Source organism: Acinonyx jubatus, chromosome A2 (assembly GCF_027475565.1).
Source record: "Acinonyx jubatus isolate Ajub_Pintada_27869175 chromosome A2, VMU_Ajub_asm_v1.0, whole genome shotgun sequence".
In the NCBI taxonomy this organism is placed as follows: domain Eukaryota; kingdom Metazoa; phylum Chordata; class Mammalia; order Carnivora; family Felidae; genus Acinonyx; species Acinonyx jubatus.
In genome coordinates this window covers 163,291,936-163,298,981 of record NC_069383.1, presented here as the reverse complement: position 1 = coordinate 163,298,981, position 7,046 = coordinate 163,291,936, and the positions used below count along the sequence as shown (strand labels likewise).

Below are 7,046 nucleotides of genomic sequence, written 5' to 3'. Positions count from 1 at the left end.
TGGTGCTCCCGGAACCCTGGGAGGGGGGGGCGGGTGCTGTGCGCCGCGGGGGGTGCGAGACCAGTTCTGTGCCAATGTCAGCGGGGGGACCACGTGGTCTGGGCCCCTCCCTCGCCCATCTTGTGAGGTTTGTTTGTGTTGTTTTACACCCTGGTGGACTTTCTCGAGAGTGCGGGCCTCCCCGCGTCGTCAGATCCCCAGCAGAGGGGAAGCCGCGCCTGCTCCCAGTGCCAACGCCCCCCCCCCCCCCCCCCGCGGCCGTGTGGGGATCGTGCGGGGATGCTCCGGCAGGCCGCCGGCAGACGTTCTCTGGTTATACTTGTATATTACACAGGCCTGATTTCAGACGATTTAAACCTTAACCTATTTTAAAGAAGAATATTATATAAAAATACTGTTTTTAAACCTTTTGTCATTTGAAATGCATGTATTGTGAGCGCTGGGGGATGGGCATGTTAGCTCAATGCCAACGTCCTGGGGCCAAGGCTGCCGAGGTCGGGCGGGCTGGACGGCAGGCTTTGCTCATCGTGTCGGGGCCCTGACCCCTTAATCCAGAGATACCTGATGGAAATTGACTTTTCATATCTTTCTCCTGAAATGAATTCTGTTTTAAATTGGAATAAATTCTGTTCCTAAATGCCGTGGCCCCCTCTGGCTTATTTCCTGTCGCTGGCCGTGGTGGGTGCTGGGCAGTGCGTTGGTGCCGAGGGTCTGCAGGGGGCTGCCTGGTGTCTGCGCATCTGGCTGGGACCCCAGCACCTTTGGCCAGGTGTCTGAGCTCCTGGGACCCGTGGCCACAGCTGCCCCGGGATATGCCTGTGCCTCCGGCCCCGGTCAGCGACTGTGGCATCGGGGCCCCTGCTCTGAGGGCCTCTTTCTGGACCCTGGCTTCAAGTCCATTTGTGCTGCGGGACTACAGCATCGTGCAAGAGTAGCGCCTCCTCACTGGGGGCAGGGGACCGGGGAGCCCGGTTCTGGGCCGGGCTTGCTACTCGCCGTGGGGGCCGTGGGGGCCGTGGGGGATGCTCTTGTGGAACACGTTCTCCTCGCCCACCTGTATTAGGCCAGTCTCCGCAACCACTCTTTGGATTTTTTCCTTTTTAAAAAGTGGTAAGTGCACATAAATGTACCATTTGTGGGCGCCTGGCTGGCTCAGTCAGTTAAGCATCTGACTCTTAATCTCAGCTCAGGTCTGGGTCTGCGGATCATGAGTTCAAGCCTGGCACTGGGCTCTGCACTGGGCATAGAGCCTACTTAAACGTAACTATTTAAAAAAAAATTTTTTTTTTTTGATGTTTATTCATTTTTTGAGAGAGCATGAGTGGGGAGGGGCAGAGAGCGCGACACAGAATCCGAAGCAGGCTTGATCGAGGCTCTGAGCTGTCTGCACAGAGCCGGACTTGGGGCTCGAGCTCACGGACCACAAGATCAAGATCTGAGCCGAAGTTGGACGCTTAACCGCTGAGCTGTCCAGTGGCATCAAACACACACTGTCGTGCACCCACCCTCCATCCGTCTCCAGAACTTTCCATCTCCCCAGACTGAGACCCTGTCCCCATGAAGCACGGACTCCCCACCCCTGGCTCCCACCATCCACTCTCTGCCTCTGTGGACGGGACTCTTATGGGGACGCCCTGTGAGTGGGATCACGCAGGACGTGTCCTTCTGTGTCTGGCTCCTGTCACTGTGCAGTGTCCTCCGGGTCCATCCACGTGGTGGCAGGCGGCAGGACGTCCTTCCTCGCTGAGGCTGGACGATCATTTTATGGATGAGCCACTTTCTTCGGTGGACACTCGGGTTATTTCCACGTCTCAGTGACTGGGAATCATGCTGAAGGGGACCTGTGTGTGCAAACATCAGGCTGAGAGCCTGCTTTCCGTTCTAGTGACTACAGACCGCACCAGCAATCGCCAGATCACGGTAGTTCTACATTTAGCTTTTTGAAGAACCACCAACCCGTTTCCACAGCGGCCGCCCCGTTTCACACTCCCACCGGCCGCGTCCAAGGCGTTCAGTCTCTGCACGGCCTCCTCCAGCTTTCCGCACTTGCTCATCAGTGGGATAGGCTTTGGAGGCTGTGGCACCAGACACAGCAGGGAAGCCGGATGGGAACAATGATGACGTGAGAGGAGGGCACCCCAGGCACGGGGCACAGCCCGTGCAAACGTCCTGGGGCAGCACTGGGCTCACATGTCGGAGGAACAGTGAGAAGGCCCGCGTGGCTGCAGCAGAGTGGGTGAGGGGGAGAGAGGGAGGACGAGGGGAGGGCAGGAAGGGGCAGGGGCAGGTCTGCAGGGCCTTGAGAGCCTCAGGAGGACTAGGGCTTTCCCGCCAGAGAGGTGGGAGTCCCGGAGGGCTGCGGGCTGAGGAGGGCCAGACCTGACTCGGGTGCTCACGGGCGCCCTCCGATGGCCGCCATGGGGAGGACGGACTTGGAGGGATGAAGGCCCGAGCCGGGGATCCACGGCGGAGGGGACTGCTCTGGTCCCCGCGGGCGTGATGGGGGCTGCACCAGGTGGGGGCAGAGGAGGGGGCAGGATCCAGGAAGTGAGGCGGGGAGGAGAAGGCCCCGCGACGCAGCCGGCGCACCTGGACGTCATGCCCGCCGCGTCCAGCAGGTGCCGCTCTCGAGCTCTCCGGCCTTCCCGCACACCGGCAGGCTCCGACGCGCGTTTTTCCGCGCGAGGGCCTCTCCTCCTCCTCTCATGGGGAAACCAAGGCACGGAGTGGCCAGTTCCTTGCCCTGACGGTAGGCCAGCGCTCGCCAGCCATGGGCGCCAGCCGCGGCCGGTCCAGCGAGGCGCGGACACGAACTAAATGAAAACACACGATCTTTGTTTAAAAAAAAAAAAAAAAAAAATAGGGGAATTTCAAGACGGAAAACCTGCAGAACCGGGTTGCTACGCCCACGAAGCCTGCCCCACTGACCTGTCGACGGCAACCTGGGGCTGTGAATGATGCCGCTGTGAACACAGGTACGCAAGTGCCTGGATCGTGCTTGCCATTCGCCTGGATATAAAACTAGCAGTGAAACCGCGGCAGGAAGAACTTTCTCGTCTTCTCCAAAGAAATGATCAGTTAAAAACTTGGTTATCCCAGCACTGACTTCGGGCCTTTGCCGGGGGCTGGGCAGGACCTGAGGTGTGGCCAAGGGCCGGCGGGGACAGCCGTGGCCCTCAGCGGCCAGTACTCCCGGCAGCCGAGGACTGGGAGGTACTTGGGAACGATGTACAGATCGTATTCTTGTTAGGCACAAAGGACGCTTGTAAAACCAGAGACGCGGCAAGGCGCGTGCCGTTCAGGAAATAGGAGACGGGAAGGAACGGACGCAGCTCCGTGGCGCATGCGCCGTGGCCAAAGCCAGTCCCTGGGAAACCCCTTCTAAGCCACCGTTCCCCAGTTAGGTTTCTCTCCGCGCAAGGTCGCCCCTACGGTCACCAGCGGCCTGGGCCACATGTCCACCGCTGCCCCGCTCGCTGCAGCCCCAGGCTGAAATTTAACCGGGCGCCCGTCAGCGGTCCAGGGTGGCTAGCGCGGCCTGGGGACCGTGGTTAGTGACACTGTACCGCACAGGTGAACGTGGATGAGAGGGGATCTTAGAAGCCTTCATCCCGGGAAAACAAAATGTCCCCTAACGAGACCCCTCGTGTGATGGTTTCACGATGGGCACAAATATCCGATCGTCACGTTGTACATCTGAAACGAACGCAAAATTATATGCCTGCTTAAACTAGATAAGCGTTGGGGCGCCTGGGTGGCTCAGTCCGTTGAACGGCTGACTCTTGATCTCTGCTCAGGTCATGATCCGGGCGTCGTCTCTCCCTTTCTGCCCATCCCCCCGCTCGTGATCTCTCTCTCTCTCTCTCTCTCTCTCAAAAAAAAAAAAAAATGTATATATATATATATAATAAAATAAATAAATGAAAAGACTGCCATCTCTCGACTGAATTGTCATTGTATTTATCAAAAATCACATCACCATATTGATCCGAGTCTATGCGGTCGATGGTGGTGTTTAGATCTTCTATATTCTTGCTAAGACTCTGCCCGCTTATTCTACTGATTACGGAGAGAGGGGTGTCAACGTTTGGGAGCAGATTTGTGGATCTGCGGATTTTTCCTTTCAGGCCTTTCATATTTTGCTTTTCTGTGCCTCGTGCATACACGCTCCGGTGGCCATGTCCTCTGTGAATTGATTCTCTTATGTAATGTCCCTCTTTGCTTCCTTGCTTTTTTTTTTTTTTTATTATATTTAAATTTAAGCTAGGTCTTTAAAATTTACTTATTTACATAACAGTTTCTAAAAATGTATTTATTTTTTTTTAAAGAAACTAACACTTTAATTTTTTCCTGTTTGTTTTTGAGAGAGCGAGCGAGTGAGCAGGGGAGGGGCAGAGAGAGGGGGACCCCAGGCTCTGTGCTGACAGCAGAGACATCGATGTGGGGCTCAAACCCCCCAACCATGAGATCGTGACCTGAGCTGAAGTCAATGCTTAACCCATTGAGCCACCCAGCCGCCCCTAAAGTTATGTCTTTAAATTCAAGTCAGGTTTTTAAATTTATTTAAATTCAAGTTAGTTTTTTTAAATTTACTTATTTAAATTCAGCTTCCTTGCTTTTCTTTACAAATGTACAGCTCAATTAAGCTACCCTAAAATTTGTGTTTCCTTTTCTCCATTTGTGAACTTTATCTGAGGAGAGCTGTGCAAGATGAACTGTGGTGAGTCATTTCTATCTATCACTCAGTGTCACATCTGTGGGACACAGAGTGCTGCGTGTCCTTGTGGGTCGTCAATCCTCACCGCCAGCTGTGGCCGCAGCATTCCTTTGGGTGAATATCGCACATCCGTTCTTTTGTTTTTCTTAAAAAAAGTGTTTTTTTTTAACATTTACTCATTTTTGAGGGTGAGAGAGACAGAGCATGAGTGAGGGAGGGACAGAGAGAGAGGGAGACACAGAATCCGAAGCAGGCTCCAGGCTCCGAGCTGTCAGCACAGGGCCTGGCATGGGGCTCGAACTCATGGACCTTGAGATCACGACCTGAGCCGACATCAAGAGTCGGACGCTTAACCGACCCAGCCACCCAGGCTCCCCGAGAGATGACAGTCTTTTTAACAAATGATGCTGGGACAACTGGACATTCACATATAGAGGAAGAAGGAGAAGGAGGAGGAAAAGCAGGAGGGGGAGGGGAAGAGGAGAGAGAGGAGGAAGGGAAGGGGAGGAGGAGGGAGAAAGGAGGAGGAGGGGGGAGGAGAAGAAGGAGGAAGAGGAGGAGGGAGAAAGAGAGGGTGGGGGAAGAAGGGGAGGGGGAGGAGAAGGAGGAGGAGGGGGAGGAGGGGAAGAACATCTACTTTCATACAAGAAAGAACTCCGCGTGGTCGTAGCTCTAAATGTAACATGTAAAACAATAAAACTCCCAGAAGAGAAGATCAGAGAACATCTCCACCTCCTCGGGTTTGCCAAACAGTTCTCAGATAAAACACCGAAGACATAATCCATAAAGTTAAAAAAATTTTTGATTCATTGAACCATCATCGAAATTTAAAACTTCTGCTCCAGGGAAGACACAATTAAGGGGACGGAAACCCGACCTACGGGCTGGGGGAAAAGCATTTGCAAACCACCCGCGCAATAAAGGACTTGCGCCCAGCCTGCCCAACGAATTTTCAAAACACGGTCATAAGAAAACAAGGCACTGAAAGGACGGCCGCTTCACCAAGAAGCACGCACCGATGTCGCGTGGACACACACGAGAGTGTTCAATGCCACTGGTCCCTCAGGGAGACACAGATGAAATCCATAAGGAGACACACACGTCTGAAAATGGCTAATACTAAAAATACAGACAATGCTAAGTGCTGGAGACGATACGGAGCAATTGGACCTCATTCATCGGTGGGTGGGGGGTGGCGTGGGGGGGGGGGATGCAGACTGGGGTGGCCACTTGGGAAACCGATCGCAGTTCCTCACAAAGCCAAACAGTTACCCTGGCCCGGAGATCCCCCTGCTAGAAATTTCTCCCCGAGAAATGAACACGGATGTTCGTCCGAACCCCGAACACGTGCGTGTGCGGCAGCACTGTTCATGATCACTGCACCCTAGAAACAACCCCCGTGTGTTCTGTGGATGAGCACTGCCGTGTGGGGCCCCACAACCGCTCAGCAGCCGGAAGGAACAGGTCCCCGGTGCACCCCCAGCTTGCAGAGGACAGATCTCAAATGCTCCGTGAAAGAAGCCAGTCTGAAAAGCTACCTAATACAGCATTCATTTGTGCGACCTCCAGAAAAGTACTTTAGAAATCATACCAACAAAGATCAGTGGTTTCCGGGGACTGGGGACGAGGCGAGGGTCTGACGACGAAGGAGTCCCTGGAGGGAGTATTTCTAGGTGGTGGGAGCACATTCCGTCCTCTGTTCGGGTGATAATTTACATGGCTGTGTGCCTTTGTCAAAATCCCAGAACCGCACACCAAAGAAAGTGAACACGACGCCAGGTACATTTCAGAATGAAAACCAAGATAAGTCTGGGGGCGCCTGGGTGGCTCAGTGCAGTTAAGCATCCGACTTTGGCTCAGGTCATGATCTCACTGTTCAGGAGTTCAAGCCCCGCTTTGGGCTCTGCATTGACAATGCAGAGCCTGTGTGGAATTTCTCTCTCTCTCTCTCTCTCCCTCTCTCTCTCTGCCCCTCGCTCACTTGTGCCCTTTCTCTCTTCAAAAGAGAGAGAAAGAAAGAAAGAAAGAAAGAAAGAAAGAAAGAAAGAAAGACAAGATAAATCTTATTACCAAAAATTACTCCCCAAACATAGAGACACCGTAGGAGTGAGAGCACTGGGGACCGTTGGCACCTCCTGGGGCTGGTGACATCTTCAGTCTTCACCTGGGTTCAGACCAAGTGGATGCAAGTTTCACAAGAATTTATTGGGTTATATATTCATGCTTTACGCGGTGTGTGTATGTGTGTGTGTGTGTCTTAAAAATATGCAAGAGCTCGCCCTGCTATTCCCGAATGAACTAAAACGTGACAGATTCCCGCTGGCGCCTG

The 7,046-nt window shown here is 53.7% G+C and overlaps 1 long non-coding RNA gene across 1 annotated transcript; it reads right to left on the bottom strand.

Moving 5' to 3' along the window:
• Positions 1-1,314: 1,314 nt before the first annotated feature.
• Positions 1,315-3,811, bottom strand: LOC128314657 (uncharacterized). The gene is made up of 3 exons (XR_008296513.1): positions 2,929-3,811; positions 2,590-2,813; positions 1,315-1,841 (listed from the first exon to the last, which is right to left on the bottom strand). It is a non-coding gene; the product is annotated as an uncharacterized LOC128314657 (long non-coding RNA).
• Between the last annotated feature and the right edge of the window lie 3,235 nt (positions 3,812-7,046).